Source organism: Acomys russatus, chromosome 12 (genome assembly GCF_903995435.1).
Source record: "Acomys russatus chromosome 12, mAcoRus1.1, whole genome shotgun sequence".
Classification (NCBI taxonomy): Eukaryota; Metazoa; Chordata; class Mammalia; order Rodentia; family Muridae; genus Acomys; species Acomys russatus.
The window spans coordinates 43,276,365-43,302,932 of NC_067148.1; positions in this window are offsets into that span (position 1 = coordinate 43,276,365).

Here is a 26,568-nt window from a genome sequence, read left to right on the forward strand (position 1 = left end):
GGGCCCATCGGTGCCTCAGCACATCTCAGAACATCCTCTGAGCGTCCAAAGGTGCAGGGTAGCTCACTGTATGAGTGGACTGCGCTGTGGTTGTCTGCTCATCAGCTGGACATGTGAAGTGAGTCCACCTTTGAGCTGTTGTACATAATTCTGCTGAAAATCCTGGTATGTGCATATCTCCTTGGGATTATTTCCTGTTGTTTTGGAGGATGCATCTAAATATAATTTTAGGATTACATGGTAAACACACTTATTTCTGGAAGAACCAACATATTGCTTTTCCTAGCAGCTATACCATTGCATATTCCTACCAACAGTGGAGATAGTCCCAACTTTTCAACACTCCTGCCATCACCTATTTTTCACATTTGGTTTTTTTTTTTTTTTTTTGGCTTTTTTTTAATAGTGGTCATCTCACTGGGTAAAATTAGTGCATTTCCTTTAAGATTTTTTTTCTATTTGGTTTTTAGTATTTTTACTGTAATATGTCTAGCTTCGGATTTTTTAAACTTTTTCCTCTTGGGGTCTGTAAGTTCTCTTGGTTTATGTATGTGCTGGCTAGGTTCTTGTTTTGTTTTGTTGACTTGTCACAAGCTAGTGTCATCTAGGAAAAAGGGGACTTCAAGTGAGGAGATGCCCCCATCAGCTTGGCCTGTAGGCAAATCTGAAGGACATTTGCTTGATTAATTATTGATGTAGAAGGACCCAGAGCACTGGTGCCAGTGCCACTCCTGGCCAGGTGGTTCTGGGTTGTATAAGGAAGCAGATGGAACCGGCCATGGCGAGCAAGCCAGTAAACAGCATTCCTCTATGGCCTCCTGCCTCCAGGTTCCTACCTTGACTTTCTTTCACGTTGGACAGTGTGGTGTTAGACGAAATAAAGCCTTTTCTCCCTAAATTGCTTTTGGTCATGGTGTAGAAAGCAGACTGAGACAATGTATTTGGTGTTTGGGAAATTCTAGTCCTAGAAGTTCTAGTCTCCCTGCCCTACCTACTCCTCAGGGCTCTAATTGCGTGTACATAGATACATACATATGCATACACAACTTAATCTTTTGTATTTATTTATTTACTCTGTGTGTGTGTGGTGCAGAAGTGTTGCTGAGTGGCTGTATGCATGCCACAGTACACTTGACAAGGTCCGAGGACAACTTTGGGTAATTGGTTCTCTCCTTCCACTGTGTGGGTCCCGGGGATTGAGCGCAGGCCATCAATCTTGGAGGCAAGCACCTTACCCTCTAAGCCATCTTGCCAGACCCGATCACACTTATTAAAAACCATCTCCCTGCTGGGTGTAGTGGTCTTCAATTCTAGCACTCAGGGAGGCAGAGGCGGGCGGATCTCTGTGAGTTGAAGGTCAGCCTGGTCTACAAGGTGAGTCCAGGATAGCCAAGGCTACACAGAGAAACCCTGTCTCAAAAACAAAACAAAAGAAAACAAAACAAAATAACAATAACAACAACAAAACCTATCTCTCATAAAACTTTGTCTTTATTCTGAGCCTATTATCAAAGCACGTACCTGGTACCCACAGATGTCAGAGGCGTTGGATCCTCTGCCACTGGAGTCATGGATGGTAGTGAGCCACCATGTGGATGCTGGGAACTGAACCCAGGTCCTCCAGATGAGCAGTAAGTTGTCTCTGTAGCTCCTCACTGCAGGGTCTTGATCCCTTGGCTCAGCTTTGATGGCTCTCATGCCCTTCAGCAATTTTCAGTGGGTTTATCAAGGTCCTCAGGAATGGCTTTTGGGGGCATTGGCTATTCTCTCTCTAGGAGCAGACTCTCCCTTCTGACTTGGCGTTGCTGGCAATTTCTTCCCAGCAATAGTAACTAAGACACACATTTCCTGGCCACGCCTCAAGAGCCGACTCTGCAAGGCAGGAGAGTTGGAGTAAAGAAACAGCTAGCCGGCTCCCCACGGCACTCCCAGAGTGTGAGGAACACAGATGTGTGCTCTGTGACCCTTGAAAGCTAACTGTAGAGGAGTAACCGTGCCCTGCCGTGGAAGTCATGATACAAGTGATAGCCAAGGGCATGACATCCAAGGGCTGGGGAGATGCATCTGTGGGTATAAAGGTGCTTGCCACCAAGACTGACACCCTGCCTTCCAGAACTAAAATGGTGGAAGGAGAGAGCATACTCCTGCAAGCTGTCCTGTGACTGACTTCCACATGCTCACTGTGATGTGTATACACACACATACAGACACATGCACAGACACACGCACATATATGCACACTTACACACTGGGCCACACTCATCAAGAATCAGGAGTGACACTGGCTGTGACTTCTTTTCTTTCTACTTTCTTAACTCAAAACACAATGATGAAAACACAAAAAGAATATTAGGATATTTTTCTGTCCAAAACTTGTTGGGAAAAGAAAACACATAGAGGAAAGCAGCAGACTAAAAGAGATTTAAGAGTGTCACCTGTCACGCTCAAGTGTCCTCAGATTCTGACTCAAGCAAAACGGGGAAGAATAAGTCAGCACTGAGAGACACGGAGGAACAGAACCAACCTGTGGCTGACTACATTAAGGATTTGTGGCTGTCTTAAAACCCATTATCATGCCTAAAAATACAGGTCCTTATTTTTAGAACTACACATGGAAGCATTTGTAGGAGATGTCATGTGATGACTTGGGTGTTTCTGAGGAATACAGAGGAAGGAGAACCGTGAGGGAGGTCAGAACAACGAAAGGAAAAGGCTGGACGTGTGTCACACTCGCACTGGGAACAGGATGCATGGAGGTCCGTAATAACATTTTGCATGTTTGAAGTCGCTTGTAACAAAGTGTTTTGAATGTGCCAAGAACAAGCAAGCTTTTCTAAGCTTCCTCTCTTTACACCGGCTGCTGCTCTGCCCCACTTCTTTCTGAAAATTCTTCAAGTTCCTATGTAGACAACTGACTCCATCAACTTCTGCCTCAAATCTCCATGGTGTGCAAGGGCATAGAGAGTGTTGTCCGAGAGGGCCCAGTCTCTCATTTCCCACTAGAGAAAGACCCTCAGCTGTGGACCGGTGCTCAGTGGCTCAGAAGCCATAAGCTTTGAGTGCTGGGACAGAGTCTGAGTGTTGTCCTCTTGTGGATGACAGAGCTGCCTCCAAACCCAGCTGGGGCTGACAGAGCATGAGGCACAGGGCACCTGCCTTGTCTGCAACTCGGGTTTTCACTGGGAAGTCGCTCCTAGGTATAAGGCCGAGTCTGAGCCTCCCCTACTGGCTGGACAGCGCAGTGCGCATGGCTCCTCGAATGGCCTGGTTGCTCTTCACTGCAGGCTGCCACCCCGAGCAAAGCAGTGAGCACCTCCAGGGCTAGCCAGTCCCTCATTTAGGAAATGAAGCTGACTGGCAACCTGCTCATCTACTTCATCCATGAGGTCAGCCAAGGCCAGGGAGATGGAAGGCTGGGGCAGAGCAGAGGCTGTCTCTGTGTGAGCACACAGGATGGCTAGGTCATGTCTTTACACTTGTAACGTTATTTGTAGAGGGAGCTGGAGGCTCTGGGCAGAAGCAAAACGTGTGTTCAGCAGTTCAGGCGTGGGTGTGAGGCCTCTCAAGCCTTGGTTACTATCCTGATAAGAGAATAATGGTAAGCCTTGGTGACTGAGAAGTGATCTCTTTCTTCCTGGTGGGATGGCTGAAGGATGGGGTTGTCTGTCCTCCTATTGGGGGTCAGGGACCCTTTATCTTCTGCAGATAAAACACGGAGGACCAGGCACTGGGTAGGTAGAACTCTGCACAAGAAATGGAGTTCACTGTAGCCAGGAAGAGCTGAGAGGAGCAGCGTCCACCAGCCCCCTGAGGACACACCACACACCACACAGACCATGCTGAGGAGCGCTCAGTTTGCATGTCTGCCTGTCTGTACATTTCCCATGTAAGCATGTGGTATGGTAAGCTCACTGCTCACGACAGGATGAAGGCGATTTTAGAAAGCATCTGCTCCGTGTTCTCAATAAAACCCAGGGAACCCTGAAAAAGAGATGGAGCGTGAGAGAACGAAGTGACAGACTAAGATGAAAATGGAATTGGCTGAGCGGTAGCAAAAGTTGGAGGAAACTGGGGGGTGGGGGGAGATGGAAGAGGAGCTAGTCCCAGCCTTTGAGCCAGGAGGCTCACCCTGCTGGAGACTCAATTCCCACCCTCCTCGCAGAGAGGTCCCTGGGGATGCAAGATCATCTGGCACTTTCTTTAAAGACCTGTGGGGGAAAAAAAGATACGATGTATTTTCACCTATTGCCCCAGCTCTGCTCTTTCCTTTCTCAACTCCAGTGACGTGCTCAAGGCTGTCTGCAGAAACCAGCCAGGATAGGGCTTAAGAATGGATCTCACATCTACATTCTAAAAACAAGCTGATCACATACACATATGACACTCACTCACTGTCCCCACTGCCACCTGCACACCCTTCACTGTCCTCACAGCCTGTCTACATTTTGTCTTCTCGCAAGTGGAAACACAGTGATTGCTGACCCAGCATGCTCCGCTTCTGCCTTCCCTGCTTTCACAGCTGGTGCTCTGCCCACTAATCCCCCTCCCAGCTCCAGTCCCCTGCAAGAACACCTGCTCCCCGAGTGCTCCCTGCTCTCTGACTTGTGCTCATTCCACAGGCTGATGTCGGGAGGCGCTGTGCCCGTGCACCCCTCTCCCTTGTCCACTTAGAGTGGGGCTTGCCACTCCTTCTAAAGGTTTTGGTGTCTTTCTGAATTTGTCTGGGTTCGATTTCTAGTTTCAATTCGGCCTCATTGTTTTAGTGATTTAGCCTTGTGGCGCCTTTGTTGTATCTGTCTCTGTGGGCAGTGGCACCAGGGGACTTCTCTGACTTCTCAGGAGCAGCTACGTGTCGTCGTACAAGGTCCAGGAATAACACATCTGATTATGTGCAAGGTGCAACTGCCAAGGTGCCTTATCCTGCAGTCTTCTGCATGTCAGTGCTCGCCAGCCACACTTTTGCCATGGCCCTCATTAAGCCAGGCTTCTTACAAGACAGTGTTATAGCTTTAATGTGAGATGCCCCTATAGGCTGCTGTGACTGAATGCTTGGCCCTTGTCCCCCATAGGCTGCTGTATTTGTACACTTGTCCCTTGTCCCTCATAAGCTGCTGTATTTGTATGCTTGGCCCTTGTCCCCATAGGCTGCTGTGTTTGAATGCTTGGTCCTCAGCTGATAGCGTCCATAACTTTATGGAACCGTTAGGAGTTGAAGCTTTGCCAGATGATGTACATTGTGGAGGGTGGGCTTTCAGATTGGATATCCTGGCCCACTTCCTGTTCGTCTTCTGCTTGCAGACTACTGATGCAGTGTGAGTGGCCAGCTTCACAAAAGGAACACGCAGCACACTGTGTGCAGGAGACAGGTATGATGCTCATTGTGAGAGTGAAAACAGTTAAAGATAGTGGAAGACAAAAACATTTACACTCCAACTCCTCCAGAGACAAGGATGGCCACTCTATACTCAGTTGGGCACAACCACGCAAAGCCTAGCAGATGAGCCAGACAGGCAGATACCCAGAGCTCACTGGTCAGCATGTCTAGCTAACTGGCAGGTGCGGGGTTCCATGCAAAACCTCATCTCAAAAGATAAGACGAGAACAGTTGAGAAAGACACCTGACATTGATCTCTGGCCTCTACACATGTGCACATATGCACATGCGTGCATATACACACACATGCACATATACAAACACACATGCACACACATACACACATATGCATTCGTACATGCATGTACATACACCAGACACTCAAACACATAAGCACACATGAACATACATGCATGCACTCACAAGAACTGGATTACCTGAGAGCCAACCTAGACCCACAAAGGCCACCAAGTTCTCTGATTTGAAAGGTCACCTTCTCTCCACAGTGAGGGGAGGGTACCTTCCCAGGGCAAACTAAGATACTGCCACAGTCATCTGGCCAGCAAGTAACAGGGGCCTTACCTCCTATTTGTTGGACACCAGCTACACTGACTAGACAAGGGAAATGGTCACTAGAGAGAACCACAGAGACGTTCTACACAAATGGCTGGTCTCTGGTGATGGCTGTGGCTACCAGGTTCCTTCCAGCTATACATTTAGGACGCCCTCCTTTCAGGTCTTATGAAAACTTCTGTGCTCCTTCGAGTGAAGGGCTGGGCTCCTCACAAGTGGATCTGAGGAACTTGGATTGGAGCCAGACATGTTATATTCAGCACCACCAAGCCTGCCCCACGCCTCCCCCATCCCCCATCCCCCCACCCCCTCCACCCCTGCCAAGCCTCAGTTTCCTTCTCTGTAAAGCAGAGGGCTCTGTTCTGGACAAGATGCTTGCTGGCAGGGCTAGACACCAGGAAGTCAGTGGATGCACAGGACACTGTCTGTTCAGTCTGTGGCATGCAAAGCTCCGGACAACCTGCCTGGCCAGCCAGAGGGAAACCTCCAGCAGGAATGCTCAGGAGCCTCCTGTTGGACCACACTGTCCTCTGCTGTGTGCACGCTCTCATCGAGAATCCGCCCCAGAAGAAACAAGCAGAGTAAGCTGCTCCTTGGCATAGGTGACTTCCGGCACAGACTAACAGGGGAGCACAGATGCTATGCTGGCCAAAAGGCCAGCATTTGCTTGGAATGCTGAATTATTATTCAGGTCTCAGAGGCTGCAGCGACGCTCGCCTGCGGGGCCTCCTGTTGACTTGACGATGCGCTTCATTGAAGTCTTTTTGCCTATTAAGCCTCTTCTCCAGCACAGTGTCCAGAGCGCTGGCTCTGCAGCCCTTTGTTTTATTACCACCCTGCTCTTTTTGCTTAATGAGGGCACCGCAGCTTGCTAATAAGAAACACATTGATGCTCAGCTCCCTTGTGGCCTTGGCCCAGGGGACCCATCTCTAAGCCCTTGCTGTTTGCCCTGACAGGGGCTGCAGGGCAGGACACGATTCCTCTGGCTGACTTCTGGGAGGCACCGAGACAGCTCTCATCTTCTGTCTCTAGCGGTTCCAGGGTTACCCTGATCCCACACTGTCCTACAGGAAGGGGCAGATATGGTCAGATCCCTCCCCAAAAAGGAGGATGAAAGGAGTGAATTCTAAGAGCAGTTTTAAGGACACCAGGAGCCAAACACATGGCTTTCAAGAAGCTATGTTGTACGTCTGACTCTTGTCATTTTTGTGACATCAAAGCAACTCAGACAGCACAGGGCAGTCAGGGAAGACAGGCCACCACTTACCCAGTCCCAAGCCTCCAGGCAAGTTCCAGAGGAGGGTCACTTGTTTCTGGGCCTCGTGTTCTGGCTGAGCCCAGGTAGGAGTCTGTGCTTGGGACAGCTGTTTTCACGTCAGATCAGCCCATCTTTGAACCCTATATGACTGAGACCAGAGGAGGAAGTGTAAAGAGAAAGGCTATAATGAAGCAAAGCAGATTCCTCAGCCTCAGTGTGGCTGGAGTCCAGGCAATGGAGGCGGGAAGGAGGCAGGCCCTGCATACCTCCAGGCCAAGCTGTCTCCAGCTCAGCCCCCAGGTCAGAGCTCAAACCTCCTGGAGAAACAGCTCATCTTTCTGAGAAAAGCCAGGGGCACATTCTTCCTGCCCTCAGGCGCCTCTGAAGATCCTGTCGTGATCTTTGAACATACCAGTCCTCGTGTGTGAGCCCAAAAAGGTTAATTACCCCCCAGGAACAGCCATCATGGCACAGCCAGGCGCTGTTTCCAAATCCTGCCCTGGTTTAAGAATTGCTCTGGACTTCTTCAAAAACAGCAAGTGTGGGGTGGCAGGCCTTCTCCACACAATTCTGCGCTTATCTGGCAAATTTTTCTTTCTTTTGGGGGGAACTGATACAGGCCCCAAAGTAGAAAACAAATCTCATAGGCCAGATAACTGGTAGGGACACAGAAGACCACCGTATTCCCACCTGGACAGTACCACAACCATGTTATCCCCACGTCCTTCTATCCAGAACAGAAGTAACTAGCTGAACTAAGCCACACCCACCCCACCCCCTCATCAAGCCAAGGGCAGTGTGGGCAGGAGATAAAAGACTCTAGGCCATCTCCTTCTAAAACACACACAAGGAGGTGCTGTTGAAGGGCCCAGGACTGCTAAGTGTCCGGATAAAGGAACCCCAGGAGTCCACGCACATTTGGCCAATAATACACTATAGAAACAGTTTTGTATCAAGAGGTATTAAATGGTTGTTTTCATTGCTGTGTGATTTTTAAAACTTACATCACAGCTTACATAGCCAGATTTCAATGAGCGCACAGATTTTGTTGGGTGTTTCCCCCTATTTCTTTAGTTTTACAAATAATATCGCAAGTTGGGTGGTGGTGGAGCACTCCTTTAGTCTCGGCACTTGGGAGGCAGAAGCAGGCAGATCACTGTGAGTTCGAGGCCAGCCTGGTCTACAAAGTGAGTCCAGGACATCCAAGGCTACACAAAGAAACCCTGTCTCAATAATAATAATAATAATAATAATAATAATAATAATAATAATAATAATAACATATCGCCTTTTGTTCATTCTTCCTTTTTGCTTTGTTTTTGAGACAGAGTTTAGGTCTCTAGCCCAGACTGTCCTTGAGCCCCTGAGCCTCCTGTCTCAGTGTCCCCTTACACTGAGAGGCTCACGGGTGTGTCCCACCATGCCTGTCCCACCCATAGTCCCACTCTAAGACTCTTTACTAACCACCATCAGTGAGATCTTTTCAACCATTGTAATATTTGGAATTCTAAAAATAGTTTTTAAATGTCATTGTTATTTTTGCATCTAGTTCATACTCTTCTGGGCTGCTTTTTATCTGGGCTATGTGTGCATTCCTCTCGCTACTTCTGTCAGGATAGCTCTCCTCTGATGTACCAACAAACAGCCTTGCCAGCTGTCACCTTGGTCGGTCATTTTTTTTTTTTAAGAGCCTCTTTCCAGTTTTTTCACACATTACATATTATTCTAGAACGTTCTTAATTTTGGTCTTTCCTATTTGATCAGTGTGAACTTATTTCCTGGTAATGATGGGACTTACAGTATGGTCTTTCTCCAAGCACTACACTGCCCGAGCCTCTCTACTAGATATGAAGATTCAGGTTGTCTGTCTGTCTCTGTCTGTCTGTCTGCCTGCCTGCCTGTCTGTCTGTCCTCTCTCCATGTTGCCACATGTCTCAGAGGCAAGTTCTTCAATGACAAGTTGATTCCTCATGTGTGATTCCTACACACGCTCACCTTTAGAAGTTCCCTTCTGAGATTTGTGGGTTTCATTTCTCCATTGTGGGGGAGGAGTCTGATTTGTGCAGTGGCATCATGTCCTCTTATCTATAGAAAAATGAATAAAAGCAGGAATGCCCAACTCAGGATGCAACCCTCATAGTCTTCTCTCTAACCCTGCAACCAATCAGAAGCCACCCTCTGTGGCCCTTCCTACAATGCAAGGATGCTGGCAGCTCAAGCCCTGAGTGTCTCACAATACCTTGTTCAACAGCAGCTTCTCCCTCGTGGCCCTTCCAAGTTTATTGTCCCTGCCCAAAGCCTGCCCAAGCCTAGGCTGTGTCCTTGGACTATGTTGATTCTCCAATAGCAGAGGCCACCTCCCCGCCTCCTTCACTGTCTGTGTGTGCTCCTTCTGCTGGCCCTGGTTACTAGCTGGTGAGTAGAAAACTGTGGGAGTGACTGAGAGTGGCTGGGCTCCAGCCCTTTCTTTCCTATCACTTGCCCTTCTAACCTAGAGTCCTGACCAAGGTTTGAGACAATGGCCTGGACATCAATCCTTATGCCTTTAAAATCTGCTACACTATTTGTCATGCCTGTGGACTAACTGTGCTCAGCTGGGATGAGGTGGACAGTAGGTAGAGAAGTCGATGGGGCCCTGGCTGCTTTATTCTACACTGATGCCTCTGCTGGGATGCCCAGGTGGGTAGCTGGTGGGTGGATGGGTGGATGGATGGATGGATGGATGGATGGATGGATGGATGGATAGATGGATGGATGAATGGATTGATAGATGGTTGCTTGAGTGGGTGAATGGATGGATGGGTGGATGGATGGATGAGAAGGTGGGTAGATAAATGGGTGGCTGGGAAGGTAGGTGGGTGAGTAGATGGATGGGTGGATGAGTAGGTGGGTGAATGAACAGATGGGTAGATGGATGGGTGAGTGGATAGAATCACGGACATCTAGGAGGATGACTTAGTGTCAGAGAGTGGCTTTTCTGACCTTACAAGTGTAAATGCTGTTGGCTCACTGTCTGTGGCAAAACCCAGTCTTAAAAGTTGTTTTTGATGATGTTTGGGTAGGATTAATTTATTAATACAGACACTTTCCTTTTCTCTGCAGTGACTCATGTCACATGGAGCTATGATTTCCTCTTCAGAATCACTGCTGTCAATCCAGCTCCATGGATCCCTACTCTGGGTGATACAGTAGAGGCCTCCCTCTACCCCTTCAGCCTCTTGAGGCCAATCCTCGGCCCTAACCTGTGGGACTATACAAAAGCTCTTCATTGGGGGTGGGGGAGGAACTCGGCCACTGAAAGTGAGTCAAATTGGAGCCAGTGCTACAGGCTGGACTTTTTCCAAATGTCTTGACCTTCAGTGGATGTAGTCTAACTTGGGCCTGGGCGGGAGGACCAGGCGAGGTGCCAGCCACCTGTGATCAGCAAACAGATTGCATCCCAGACCTTTACCCTCGAATCACCCAGCATCAGCAACAATCCATGACCATATAGCATAAGCGGAGAAAGCAAACATGTTCTGAGCACAAGCTGTGGTCAAAACTGCTAAGACTTACCAGAGCCCTGACTTGTGAGATGTGAGCCGTGACTGCCCGTGAAGGTGCTGAGGTGTGGGTAGGTGAGGAAGTCTCTCTAAATTCACCTCTGGCTCTTCTGTGCTGTTCAGAGCAGAGCTAGCTGGATTTGCACATGCTCGGGGGAACCTTGTTAAATGGGAATTCTGAGCCCAGAGGTCCTGAGGTGAGGCCTGAAGGTCTGTGTTCCAACATCTGTGATCCGGCGTGCTCATAGACCTCATGGGAGGAAAGAGGGGCAGGGAACTTGGCTCTTAACCGCTGGTGTCCACACAGATGTTAGGAAAGAGAGCAGTGCACATCCCTGAGGCCTGGGGTCATGTTTCCTTTGTGCCTTTACAATTCTAGTTGAGCTCCCTGTTGCCCCTTCCTCCAAGCCTGCCCTCCCCCTCCCCTAATGGATGAAGGCGGTGTTTAGAACTGCTAATGCTAATAGGGTCATTACATACTCCAAAAAACCCCTGAGAGCTGACATAAGTGCTGAAGGGTGACAGCAATCCCAAAATCAGCCACTGGTGGGCTTGTTTGTTTATTTGTTTGTTTGTTTCATATATTAATGACAAATCTCATCTCTACTTCAGCCAGGACCCCTCAGCTTGATGTTATGCAGACAAAGACACAAGGTGGTTTCCTTAGCTTTCTTTCTGGCAACGAAGACAGGGGCATCTCAGGAAAGCCCACACTGCTCCTTCCTCCGGTCCCTGTGGGCTGAGCCTCTGCATGTATTGGTCATATGTGAGGCAAGCAGCCATTGCATATCTCTCTCTGTTCCCCGAGACTTGCCCCCTCTCACTAGTAGGGTCTCTGAAAGGCCCCAGATTGAAGGGCCCCCTCAGAGTTCCCCCGTGCTCAACTCAGCTGCTCAGAGCAGGCACAAAAGGCACAATGCCGGGGGGGGGGGGGCAGGCGGGTTTGGGGGGAGAAAGGATGATAGAAGAAGTGAACACAAGAAAATCTGGCTAGAGTTTAGCTTGCAGTGGAACTGGGATCTCCAGGCATTTTGAGGTGGAACCAAGGGATTTCTGACACGAGGAAGGAAAGTGACGTCAGCTGGCAGCAATGCCTGCTCTGACCAGAACTGAGCCAAGAGTGGACTGTTTCCAGAAGCAGAAAGTCCCATGTATGGCAATCACTGTGTTGTCATGGGTTCCATAATTTCAGTCTTTCTATCCAAATGATCTAGCTTTGACTTCTGTCCCTGCCCCTCACAGAAATGTGCCCGGCCTTGGCAGGAGCCCACTGGCAGGGTCATAGAAGAAGCCCTTGGTCCCTCTCTCCAACCCCTGTAGCAGCTATCAAATTCCTTGCAAACTTCTTTTCCCCACTGGGTAAATTGCTAGGGACCAGCATGGCTGCTAGTCAGGGCTGTGCAGAGCCAGCTATTTGTGACAAGAGGTTGTAAGCCGCTGAGGACTGGAGCTGGCTGAACTCTCGGTTGTCCCCTTGGTGGGCATGGCTCTTCCTATGGCACCCTGTCTTCCCTTCTATTACCTGTGGGGGGTGAATGCAACCTCCGAGGACCCCGAATCTTCTGTGTGCTCCTGTCTCTATAATCATGGGAGCTACTCAGAATGGCACAGCCTTGGGCGCCACTCTCCTCTGCTTGGGGCAGCTCTTCCTAAGAGTTGTACTTTAGGAAGAGCCAGATAGGAGGTGTGTTTGCACTGTGTGTGGGCTGAGGGAGCTTCTGGAGGACTCCATGCATTCTCAACCTGTCTTCCCTCCGTTGGCTTCCAGTATGTTAATAGAAAAGTATATGTCAGAGTGACTGGCACTCTAGGCTCTGGCTTACAGTGGGAACATTCAGAGAATCCACTGAAAGGCAGGCCAGACACCAGTCCAAACACACGGACACACCTCACTACAATCTCTTGTAAGCACATGCTGCAAGAGCTCAGCTGAGTTCACTGTTAGGTGTTATTACGTTTTCCACACACATACACACCTGCTCAAAATAGCACATACCATGGCCATAGTAGGGCTTGCACCTGTTAGAAGTCAACTCACTCAGAGGTCTCCTCACAGACTTCCCAGATCCATCTCCATCAGCAGACACCCCACTTAGTTTCTTCTTTTGCTTGTCATACTTTGAGGTCCCAGCATCCTCTGAAAACTCCACTTCACAGTCAAGGAAACTGAGGCGCGTCAGGCCTGAGTGAACTGTTGAGAGTTCAGCCACCCGTGAGGGCAAAATGAACACTCTAGGCAGCTCTGCCTTTGAAAGCTTCTGTCTGAGCCCTGAATGGGCAGCACCTGGTCACTGGCGCCAATCATCAAAGGGGCTCGTCTCCCCTCACCCCTGCATGCCAAGGACCTTCTCCAGAGAAAATGAGACTGTCTAACATCCACTCAAGGCATGTCACCTAGCCTGGTCAGAGCCCCCTCAGCTGCAGAGGGGAAAAGCACAGAGCTCCTGTCTCCTGTTCAGGTACTTCCTGGGGCTGCTCAGCTTTCAGCTGTCTATAGCTACTTCCACCCCTCACACAGGAGGCCCTCCTCCCAGGCCTGCCCTTGAGGGAGGAACCCTTCCTATGCCCTCCACCACAGCCCCTGGGCAGCCTAGTACCAATGTTTGGAGCTGGCGCTCCTGTCCATGGGCCGTCTGTTCCTTAACAGGTCTTGCAGGGGAAATGGAGACCCATAGCAGGGAGTCAGGGAGGGGCTCAGCAGGCCTCTTGTTCTCTCTCTGTGACACCCTGACTGCTGAGCTGCCAGGATCCCTGTTGGAGGTTTTAAAGCCAAATAGAAAGTGGAGATTTTGTCAGGTCTCATGGGGTCTGTCTGGTGTAAGGCCTTGCTGCCGTACCACCCACCCTGACATTTCTCTGCCACCTCCACCAGCATGGTTCTCTCTGGGCAGCTGACAGGACAAAAGGGGGCCCAATTAGGTTTTCCTATCCTTAACTCTGCCTCCTCAGAGCCATCCCATGCTCCCTGTGAGAGTAGCGACCCCCCACCACTCAGTCCTGCCAAGCCTGGAACTCTCTCAGCTCAGCTCTGTGTGTACTGAGCGCCTCCCTCAGGTACTGCTTACTGAAGAGGCTCTGGCCTGGTCAGCTCAGGAGCCTGAGGAAAGGGCACAGGAATGCGAGGGATAATATCTTAAGCCATAGTTACAGCCGAAAGAGAAACACTGGCAAACTGGTGTTAAAATTCTCAAAACAAAACTTATTAGCTAATGCTGGCTGTCACCATGACAACCAAACGGCACAGATACAAACCTTTCCGATGCAGATTCATTACAGGGAGGTTTCCTAACACCATTCCGAAGGTGTATTATTTTCCACTTTCGGTTATAACAATTTTTTAAAATAAACTAATTTGAAACCCAGCTGCAGAGCTGGATGTGGCGGGGAACTCCACACAGAAACATACTGGCCAGCTCGAAGTGTGCCTAACGTAGGGTTCAAGCCAAGGCTGGCCCAGGGGTGCAAGGGCATCCGTGTGGCCATGGCAGCTGGCTTTCATCCTTGACAGAGTGACACAGAGGGATCCTGGGACCAACAGGCCTGGGTTTGAATTGAACCCTCATCTGGTAGCGTGTGACTTTCCCCAAGGAGTCTGTTTCTATTCACCCCTGCTAGTGAGGGCATGGACAGACCAGAGAGCTAATTCCACTGGGGTTCAGCTGGGTGAGCCAATGAGTTAGTAGGGTTCCGGAGGCATTCATCATGAAAAGCCTACCCCAACACCGGTGGTGATTTATGAGGGCCTCCTCACAAGAGGCCCCACCCTAGTCAACCTTCGTGCTATATATGGAATGGGATTACACTCAGCCTGGGAGGGGGGCCAGGAGGGAGGGAGGGAGTGGCTGGAATCTCTGGTGGGGTCTGATGACACCCTTGGATATGTGGGTAAATATCCTAAGACCACAGAGACCCTGTCATGCCCAGAGACTACCTGGGACTGCTTGAGATCATCTCTTCTGCCTGTGTGAACCTCGGCTGAATTGGGAGAGCATGACCACACTGTGTTGAGTACTTCCTGGCCAGGCTGCCCATGATGTTTCCTTCCAAAAATACAAGAAAGAAATCATAGTAAAGAGCTTGGAGGTGTGTGGCCCACTTCCTCAGCTGCTAGGTAGTAATACCTAGATCTGAAAGACGTTCTCCTTTTGGTTATCCACTGTAGGACATTCATGCACTTTCCACAAAAGCAGATGGTGAACACTTCAGGCTGAGTGTGCATCATCGTCCGTCCAGATCACTCACCTCACCTCATTCTGCTGTGGTGGACAGCCACAGGCAATGGGAGGTGGTGGTTGTGGCTGTGTGATAAGGCTTCCCTTATCAGGTGGGTGCGGCCAGGTGGTGGTGACACATGCCTTTAATCCCAGCACTAGGGAGGCAGAGGCAGGTGTATCCCTGTGAGTTTGAGGCCAGCCTCAAACTCTACAAGGGAGTCCAGGACAGCCAAGGCTACACAGAGAAACCCGTCTCAAAAAAACCAAAAACAACAAAAACAACAACAACAAAACAGGTGGGTGTGTTAGCTTCTTATGGACGTTACAAGGTATTGGAGAGAAACACTAAAGAGGTTGTTCTGTCACATAGTTTCAGAGGCTCGATTCCCACATGGCTGGCTCTGTAGAAGCAAGGCATCCTGGTAGAAGAGAGTTGCTTACCTCATGAGGCCAGAAAGCAGAAGGGCCAGACAGGAAGGGACCAGACAGGAAGGGACCAGACAGGAGCAGGTAAGGGGCAAGCGACATTCTTCAAGAATCCAACCTTGGAAGCCTACTTCCCTCAACTGGGCTCCACCTCCTTCCAGTAACTCCATCAGATTACAATGCTGTCAATAGATTCCTTCAACGAGGAAGGCAGAGCCATCATGGTCCAGTCACTTACGAGGCTCCAGCGCTGAACACTGATGCACTGAGAACCTACAGCCTGATCTCATGGAGGCGTTTCCTCAATGGAGGCTCCCTCCTCTCAGATGAAGCTAGCTTGTGTCAAATTGACATAGAGCTAGCCAGCACAATGCAGCTGATGCCCCGCCTCCCCCCGTAGTAGAAGGAAGGAGATGCTGCCACACGTGAGAGAGATGAAGACTTTGAAAGTCAGAGGCAGTTCAGGGACATAGTCTAGAACCAGCAAAATGCCCACTGGTGGCCCGTGACTGGTGCCGACAAAGAATCCAGACAGCCAGGGAACAAGGGTGCTTTGGACATAGTGGGGTCTTCTGAGGTCCCACAGGAGCAGTGGCATCTTACTTCTGCTTCACCAGAACTCTGCCTCGTTGTCAATGACTTTGGCAGCAATAAGGCGATGTGAGTGGTTTTGTTTTGCTCTGTCTCAATTTTGACCCCACCCCACCCCCTCACATCTCATGTTTCCCAGACTGGCTTCCATTTACTACATGGCTGAGGGTGACTTTGAACTTCTGACTCTCCCTTACCTCCCAAGGTCTGGAATAACAGGTGTGTACCACCATATCTGGCTACAATTTGTGCTTTTAAATAAGAGAGCAGAGATAGGAATGCTGCAGAGAGATGGGTGATTTTTGTGGCAGTGACCTTGTCCCAGGGTCACGTCTGGCTCCCGTGACTGTCCCACATTGTGGCAGTCAGCTATCTATAGCAAAACACTTGAGAGAAAACGACTAAAGGGAAGAAAGGTTTATTTGGCCTCATGGTTTCTGAGGTCTCAGCCATGGTCACTTGGCAGAGTGTCACAGCAGGAACATGTGAAAGAACACAGCGGTCTGTCATTGATGCGCAGGAAACAGAGAGACTTCTGGAGAAAATATACCCTTCAAAGCTTCATCCCCAGTGACCTCCTTCCTCCACCTAGGGCCAGACATCCTAGTGGTCCATTTGGCTATAAACTCACCAGTGGGTTTGATGAAATCAGTGCCCCCCGCCACTACGACTTTTCATGAGCTTTATCACATGAGTCTTTGGGGGTTACCCAGACCGATGCCTACAAGTGTGGGCATTTGGATTGTGTGGCACCAGCCAGAGGTCAGAAATGAGTGGGTGGTCTATGACAAACTGCATGCAACAATTTCTTTGTGAGGACCTGTTGTATGCCAGGCAGTCTCTCCTGGGCAAGAGAACACATGAGTAGACAAGGCCACATCGTTTATTGTAGCTGACGATAAGCAAAAGAAACAAATAGCTGGCTTGTCAAGTTACGGACACAGGCTGGGGAAGGAAAGTAAAATTGGAGACAGGAAGAAGACTTGGATGGAGGCGTCTTAGCCACGCCTCTCAGGGAAGGCTCTCTGGGAAAGGGGCATTTGGCTTGAATCCTGACTTGGCGAGAACAGGAGGAGGAAATCATGCAAGTGGCTCTGATATAGAAGGGGTCCCAGGTAGAGTAGAGTCTGTGATGAGTGTCCCAGTTGTGGGGGACAGGGGCAACAGGTTGATGGGGTTAGTGAACAGGTAGCAAGGCCCTCCCTTGCCTGTGCTTGCTTCCCCTGTCCTAGCTCTGCCTCCGCCTTGGGGGAAGTTTGTCATCACAGGAAACTATGCTGTAAGATGGCATCCTAGGCTAAGCCAGCAACAGTGAGACCGTTCAGTCCCCGGCTCCACTCAAAATGTAAAACCCCAGCAAGGCTCACATACCGGGGCAGGGGCTGTCTGCCCTCCTCCCCCAAGTCCCATGTCCTCAGCCTACCCTCTAGAAAGGCCTGTGAGCATCTCTTCTCCATCCCAGGACAGCAGAACAGGTGAGGAGACACCTTCAGGGGTAACCGCATGCTCCAGGATGTGTGCGCTGGACTGCAAAATCCAAGCCCAATTCATTTCAGGCAGAATTTCCTGGACCAGAATTGCCATCACCCAGGACAAAGGCCACGTTCACTCAACAGTAAGTAAATGATGTCTTCCAAGTCACTGGCCATAAAGTTGGAGAGATGTCGTGTGATGTGAAGGGAGGGTGAAGTGGGAAGAGATGGACCTGGTTGGGCTGCAGATCCCCTGTGCCAGAGAAGGGGCAGGGACATGCACGGTGCTCCTCAGGAGGAGCTGGCAGTGCAGGGCCAATCAGAGCCTAAAGCCACTGCCGCTTCCCGAGGCACAAGCTACACAAACTGCATGCTTGGTCGCCCTGTCCTCTTGGTGGCCTGGAAAATAATTGTAATCTCCACACAACTTGTGAGACTGAAGGAAGAAGTGCTGGGCTACAGTACTGCAAGCACAGATGGAAGAGGCTCCCGACCTGAGGAGCCTATGCCGCTTCAGCAGCATGCAGGGCTGTGAGCTGACAGGCAGGAGACTGCCAGCCATGAGAACACCTCAGCACTGGTTCCTCAGAGGGTGTACTTCCTAGGGTGGTGAGAGATGGAGCAGGAGCTGAGCAGAGGGAAGATTCTCCGGCCTTGCCAATGAGTGTGACACACACAGGACACACCCACCAGATGGTAGTGGGTGAGCCTGCAGTGGCAGGTAGACCCATGAAGGCCACAGACTTATGTGATGGCAGCAGACTGCTCACCTTCAATGAATAGTAGCTCCATAGAGCAGAGGGACATGGACACTCAGGAGCCTTCCATCACAGCTAACACATGACCACCCCCATCAGCACAGAGTGGGAAACGCAGTGGATTCTTTGTGAGTAGGTACGTAAGAACATCATGTGGCTAAAATTAAGTCACAGAGCTGTGTCCAGATGCATAGGGCATGGGAAACATGGGGTACAATCAAGTTACATCTGGGAATTATCACCCACCATCAGTCCACAGCCACTTTAAAAAAAAAATGTATATGAAGGCTCTATCTGCATGTACACCTGCATACCAGAAGAGAGCATCAGATCACATTATAGATGGTTGTGAGGCACCATGTGGTTGCTGGGAATATGAACTCAGGACCTCTGGAAGAGCAGACAGTGGTCTTAACCACTGAGCCATCTCTCCAGCCCCACAGCCAGTTTTAAATATAAGTTATCTTCTTGGTTCCCATGGCTTTTGTGATGGAATATCTGGACTCACAATAAAACTAGAGTGCTGTCCTTCACGCCAAAGGCCATTCTTTCATATTCCTGCAGAGTCCTAAGAACAAGTTTCAGCAGGTACAAAGCAGTGTCATTGGAGACTTGTGAGGAGCCAAACATCCCATCACACTCAGAAGTGACGAGGACCCTCACCACTGTATTAGTGGAGGGGCAGGAGGGGACATGGGTTTCTGCCTACATCTGAAGTACTCAGTCCCCTGTCTAAAAAGTCAGTCAACACGGAGTCTGAGTAAGAGCCCAGAGTTTAGTGTTGCAATGGAAACACATACGGGTTTCATTGACTGTCACTTGTCATTCTGAGACCCAGGAGGATTTGAAACTGAGGGAAAAAGAAATAAGAGCGTGACAACAATGAGTGAGGTGTCAAGGAAGTCAGAACCCCACCAAGGTTTCAAGGAAACTGTCATGACAATGCTTCAACAAGCAATTGTAAATATGCTGCGATTAATGCAAATGCAAAACAAAAACAAAAGCAGAACATTCCAGCAGACAAAATAGAACATTCTGACCAAAGACACAATGAATAACCAGCTGCATCAGGAACAGGGAGGGACAAAGGGACATAAAATTGGGGTGGCATCCACGCTTCACCTGAAATACAGATACTCAGAGCCTATGACAGGTGGTGTGTGTGTGTGTGTGTGTGTGTGTGTGTGTGTGTGTGTGTGTGTGTGGTGTAACATCTAAAAACAAGCTAAAATGGCTGGAGCAAAATATGTAATACTCCACAGCAAAAAAAGATGGGATTCCAGAAACGTCCCAGTGGCCCACAGATGCTAGAGAAAGAAAAGATAAACAGGCAGCAAAAACAAAGACGTAAAGTGTTATCTCCACACACCTATGACTATCCTCCAGCACAGCCAAATACTCTAAACATACCAATTGAAGACAGGAAAATACTAGCCAACTAGAACATAAGCCACAGGAAATGCTCTTTACATGATGTTGTGGTTTGCATGAGAATGGCCTCCATAGATTTATATATTTGAACACGTGGTCCCCAGTTGGTGGAAGTGTTTGGGAAGGATTAGGAGGTGTGGCCTTGTTGGAGGAGGCGTGTCACTGGGGATGGACTTCAAGGTTTCAATATCTAGTTTGTGTTTCTACTGCCAACTTGTAGATAAGGGTGTGAGGTCTTAGCTCCAACATCTATCTGACTGTTGCCATGCTCCCCACCATGATGGTTATGGACTCTAGCCCTCTGAAACCATAAGCCCCAAATAAACTCTTTCTTCTGTGGGTTGCCTGAGTCATGGTGTCTCATCACAGCAAGAGAAAAGTAAATAAGATAGGTGGTGATGTAGAGAAGTTAAGATTGACAAGGTTGCATCAAGCAAATGTCAGTCACATGTAGTCAGGAGCAGCTGTAAAAATATTGAAGTGCACTTAAGAGTAAAGAAAATGACCAGAGACAGAGGGACATGGCAGGATAAGAAGTCACTCAATCAAGAAGACAGAGCAAACACAAATGTATGCATCCCCCCAAATAGGCTGTGAGACATAAGGTGAAAACTGTCAGAAATGAAAAGGGAAATCCACAAATCCTCAGAGCAGTGACTTAAAAATCTTCCTTTCAATTCTCAGCAGAAAAACTCAGTGAAAAATCAACAAGGTCGTGGGAAAGCACATAGCATGAGCCAACTTATCAAAATTCATGTGTGAGATGTAGAGCCATAGAGAGAGGGAGGGAGGGAGGGACGGAGGGACAAAGGGACGGAGGGAGGGAGGGAGGGAGGGAGAGAGGTCATTAAATTCACTTATTAGATGAGATGCCTTGGGGCTGGTGCTATAGCTCAACATTTACTTAGCATGTGTGTGACCCTGGGCTCTACTGACAATACTAAGAGTGAGGAAGGGATGAAAGAGGAGAGAGAGAGGGGAGGAGAGGAGAGCAGAAGGAGGAGAGAGGGAGAGAGGAGAGAGAGGAGAGAAGGAGAGAGGGGAGAGAGGAGAGAGAGAGAGAGAGAGAGGAGGAGAGAGAAGAGAGAGAGAGAGAGAGAGAGAGAGAGAGAGAGAGAGAGAGAGAGAGAGAATATAACAAGATAAGTAGATTTTGAACATCACAGTAAAGATTAAAAGTCTAAACTCAAAATGAAAAGCAGAGATGATGAAACTGAATCTTAAGATGCCCAAATATATTCTGGTAAAAGAAAATGAAAGTAATATCAAAGAAATAATATTTCCAAGAGCCCAGCAAAAGGGATGATATTACTGTCACATAGGGAAGATCTGGGGGGAGAGAAACTGCCACTGAAAATGAGACACAAGGGCTTGGAGAGATGGCTCAGTGGTTAAGAGCACTAGATGTTCTTACAGAGGACCTCAGTTTGGTTCCTAGCACTCAACATGGTGGCTCACAATTTTCTGTTAATTCCAGTTCCAAGGGATTCTGCACTATATTCTGGCACTCCAAGGGCACTGTACACTGCAGTGTATAGCTATCTGTGCAACCAAAGCACCCATAAGCATTTCTTCTTTTCCATTTTTAATTTATGAGGAATGTGCCAGAGCCCTAATTTTGTAAGCACTAAACCAAGAGAGATAGGCTTTTTAAGGAGTCTTAGAACAGGGCCACTGGGCACAAATACAACCAATAAAGCCAAAAGGGAAAGCGTATGGACCCACATCTCAGTTGGAGCTGACACAGCTCTCCCCATAATCAACATCACAGCCATAAGGAAAACAAATAAGGATAAAAAGATGGAATAAACACATGAACCACCACAAGCTCCAAGTTTACAGACTCTTTTCGTGAGGGCACAAAGCACACTGCTTTCAGCTGCAATCCTCAAATGTTTGGAAGCCAGATAAACTGTTTTAGCCAATTATCAGGTGAAATGATAAAGTCACAAGGAAATTTGGCATTTTGATCTGAATGAAAATACAACACAAAACAGCAGTGTTCATAGCACAGAGGGTGATCTGAGGTATGGTGTGTTTCTATCACTAAAGCAAGCAACCCCCAGAATCTTCAAAATAACAGCACACATCCTCAAGGAAGCATCAGGAATGAAATAAATATAAAATTTAAAAAAATATATAACCGAAATAGAAAAATTTAAAACTTTAAATGTTTTTATTTCCTCAGATGAGGAAATAAGATGAGAGCCACACCAAACCTTTAAGAATGCATGGCTTGGCTGAGTCTAGAGTGTTTCTATCTAACTATCCCTAGGCCTAGGCCAGGAAGCTTCTAGCTGCTGTAAAACCAAATATTCTGTCAGTACAGACCTTGAAGGCTTCAACTTCCAGCCTATCTTCTAACCTAGGCCTAGAATGTTTTCAGCCTCTGAGACTTACTGCTGAATAAACTCACCCTTTCTAGTTCTTTCTGAACTCTGGCTGGCTGGTTTTCTAAGCTGACTGACTGATTCAAACTGGCTTCTCTTTACTTCTCACTGAATTGCTCTGCTTGGTGTGGGGAGGGGGGGCAAGGAACTGCCTCTGAACTCCACAAACTGAACTGCAAGATCTCAAGTGCACTTAATTGAACTGCACCAAACCGTACGGTCTTCACCAGCTCTCTACCTCTCTCTGTCCTATACTCTCCTCCTCTCTGCACTGCTCTTAAACAGCTTCTCTTTCCCGTCTGTTCTCGTGAGAGTTGGGCTTATCCTATCTCTAAGTCACTCTGTCAAATCTCTCTCTGTCCCTCATTTAGATGTCACTGTTTAGGATTAAAGATGCATACTAAAGGCATGCCTGTATTCTAGCAAGAGGGATTAAAGGTGCGTACTAAGGGCGGGTCTGTAGTTCAGCTGAATCACATAGACCTAGGTCTCTGAATGTGATTCCTTGCCAGAGTGGCCATGTTGCTGGATTGAAATTCCTCTACAAAAAAAACAAAAAAAACAAAAGCAAAAACAAACAAACAAACAAAAATCCATGCAGATCATGAATCCCCTCATGCCCCAGCAAGGAGGGAGGCCCTGCTATATTTCAGGTGGTTTTCTCAGGCCCTAGAAGCAGCTAATATAAAGTAAATGGTGAACACACTGTGCTGCCTTGGTGAGAAGAGCAACGGGTCCCCACTAGAGGTCAGGGAGCAGGTGGACTCTGGCCCTTGGGTCTTGGATGTCAGCAGCAAAGATTGGCCATTGCTACTGTAAGAACGCACAGCCCTGGGGTTTCCAGAGAGACTTAGGGAGACCTGCCCTGAGTGTGAATGACATCACCCAACAGGCTGGAGGCCTGGATAAATTGAAAGGGGAGAGAGGAGAGAGTTCCGTGGTACAAGCCTTTGCCTTCTCCGCTGTCTAGGCACCTGGGGTAAATGGCTCACTCAGTCATGCCCTCCCAACCACCATGGCACGAAGCCTCTGAAACTGTGAGCCGAGACTTTTTCCTCTTTTTAACATCACTTCCCTATGTGCCACAGTGGTGGATAACTGGCCAGCAGTCAACCTTTCCAAAGATGAATGTCAAGGGACGTTTCCAGACCTGTGAGGCAGTTCCAGCTAAACCAGAAGGTTAGAAGCACAACAACTTTCTCCAAACTCTGCCTGGGCTTCACCACAGAGCATCCTGGGGTCCCAGAAGCAGGAAGGCCAGAGTCTTCAGTTCGAAAGCCAATGAATACGGAGGTTCTCCTGCCCTTCCTGAGGCTACTGCACCCCACGCTAAGCCTACAGCTCACAGTGGGCTGATTTATTCCAGGGTCCTCACAGACCTCTCAAGATTTCATCTTCATCCCTGCTGCCCCACCCCACCCCACTTCCCTACTCAGAGAGCTGCCTGGTGCCTGGCACTGGTTTGGCTCCATCAGGGTCCCAAGAGACTCTACACATGCTTCAGGAGCTGGGTAGAGCCAATGAGACTGATGTTCTGAGTCAGACTGATCCTGGGGTTAGGGTATGGGAGAGCAGAGGTCTCTGGCAGCCTCAGGTTTGGTTACTGTGTGAAACAGGATTGTAGACATCCGCTGTGGGCTTTTGTGTCCCTGAGGTGAGGTTGGCCTGGTTCATGTTGAGGTAAAGTGGCCCTGAAGTACCTGCAGTTTTTAGAAGCTCAGCTTAATTGGAAACAAATTTTCATGATAGTAGTTTTCTTCTGGGAAAATCAGCTTCAGAAATGCAAAAACAGGAGGCCAGCAAGGGCCCATGAAGGACCTCTGGGCACAATGCGAACACTTTCTGCCAAGGAACTAAAGGAGATAGTTCTCAGCGTTTAAAACAAATTGTGCTGATGGCTGATATTTCTTGAGAGATCCAGGCTGTTGAGACGCAGAGGACGAATCAAGCAGCTGGCATAGGCTCCCTCGGGGCTCATCTGAGGGACGAGGGAACAGCCCCAGGCGCACTGCCAGGCCTCTGAGGGAAAATTCCTGTCCTCAGGGGAACCAAGGAGGGGAGCTGAGTGTGTGCTCTGAGAATCAAAGAGAGCATCAGATGCAGATGGAGAGGGCAGCTCCCCCAGAGGGCAGCACCCCCATGCCCAGGATCCCAGGGAGAGTGGGTGGGGGTGGGGGGTGGGGTGGGGTGGGAGGGAGGGGTGCTGGCAGTGAAACTCCTAATTTCACAGGACTAATTCATCAGAAAAACCCAGAGCAGAGCTCTGAGAAAATGGTGTGGGCAAAGTGACATGCCTACATGCACACTGGTGGGGCTGAGGGGGCACGGGGTGGGGGAGGGATCAGCGGCTGAAAATGAAAGCAAGGGCCCTTAATACTCACTGGAGGGACCCCAAATTGCGAAAGCCTCACTACAGCCAGAAAATAGAAATGTCACATGTCACATCTCCCTTGATGCAGAGCCTGTGCCCTGCAGGGAGTAAGGATGACTGACCCCTCAGATCACAGGACAGAGGGGCTTCCAGGCCTGCAGGACACAGACCAAGGTCCCTTCAGTCTTAGCTGTGACAGGAGAACAGAATGGGAAGACTTTGGGTTAAGACCTGCACAGTTTCAGAAAGAGAGTTCTGGGCCTTGTGGAGATAGATGGTTATTGCTCATCCTCCTAATGCCCATGGGATCCACGGCCCAGGTCACCTTAACCCACCTCTCCCAGAGGGGCACCACTGGTCCTCTTCTCATCTCCACATCAGAGGGTCCCATGGGCTGTGGAAGAGACTCCAGGTAATTAGATGCTGTTTGTTCGCCTGTTCCAGAAAGGGAGGCAGACATGGCAGGCGTATCTCCCCACTTAGGGTGTGTGTCCTCAGGCAGCTCTCCTCCATCAAGGAACAGAGATGTTGGAACCCACCCTGCCCGCCCCGGCCAGTGTTATCCACACAGCCTCACCCCAGATGGGGGTCACCTCCATGTAACGCATTCTTAGTGAGGCCCCCTCTGAATTATAGATCTATGGCAAGAGGCCTTTCCCTCTGCCCAGATGATGTTTTTTTTAGTTTCTTTGCCATTAAGTGATTATTCTGACTCAAGCAGAAACAGCTTGCTGTAACTCAGGACAACGCATTATGAGCAGTGTGTTTAATTTAAATAACTGGTGTGTTTGCCACCTGAGTTTTTTCCCCTACTTATGGGCAATGTAGCTACAGTATCCTTATTAAGAATAAATTCTCCAAAACCTACTGAATTCACAGCCAGAATCTTACCATCTGAGACAAATTTGAATTTTTCTTTCACTTTTATCGCTGCTGCACAAGCGATGCATCGTGTCTAGAATGGAGACAGTGAGAATCTGGCTCTGTGGGCCTCGGGCACACACATGTGGGCCTGTCACTACACTGGCATACCTTATCTGATTTCCAGATGTTCCGAGTGCTGTTACTGCAGAGTCCCCATGACCCAGGAGTCCCATCTCTGCCCTCCCATAAGCCACCAATGGCATCGCACCATTCCCAGCAAATGTTCTCGGGAAGACGCTGTGTCCAGCTCATCAGCTCTGTTTTACCATGTTTACCTTGTTCATCTCCTTGTGTCTGTGTAACAGAGGATACTATATCTTGCTGGCCATACGTTGTGGCTGCCCTTCACCTGATGTTCCTGACACACAGCTCCTGAGGTATGTTGGCAGCTCACAGCATGCCTCCAACTAGATCAGAAGGCGAGGAGGATGTGACCCTTATATATTGTTTATAAGTGTTGTTTCAAACACACAGAGAGAGAGAGGGGGGGGGCCGGCGGGGAGAGGGAGAGAACACAAAGAAACAAAATTTTAAAATGCAAGCAATAGGGGCAGGAGAGATGGCTCAGCAGTTAAGAGCACTTGCAGTTCTTGTGGAGACGCCTCACCTGTGTTAGGAGGCCATGAACAGCCTGCAACTCCAGCTCCAGGGGTCTGATGCTACTGGCTTCCAAAGACACCTGCACTCATGCGCACACGCTCACACCCACATACGCACAATCAAAAATAAAGATTTATTTACTTTATGTGTATATGTATATAAGCATACGGATGTGCACCACGAATGTGCAGGCACCTGAGGAGGCCAGAAGATGGCCTGGAACCGGAGTTAGAGGCAGTGGTGAGCCACCCAATGTGGGTACTGGGTACTGACCCCAGGCCGTCTGGAATAACAGCATGTGTTCTTAGCCACTGAACTACCTCTCCAGCTCTCATAGTTAAAAAGAAAACAGATCTTTGAGAAGACGCAAACAGAAACTGCCTGTGAGGTTAAACCTGTGTCAGGTTTAACACAGAGGGACTTCAAAATAGTCATTGTAAGTGACAAATATGTTCAAATAACAGAAGAAAGCCTCGTTTAAAATAGAAAATACAGGTGTGAATATGGTGTCTTATCAAGTAGATAATATCAACAAGAAGATAGATTTTTAAAAATTAAGTTGGGGGGCGGGGATGACTCTGTCGGTAAAGCATTCAGCGTGCAAGTGTGAGGACCTGAATTTGATCCTCAGAACCCACATGTA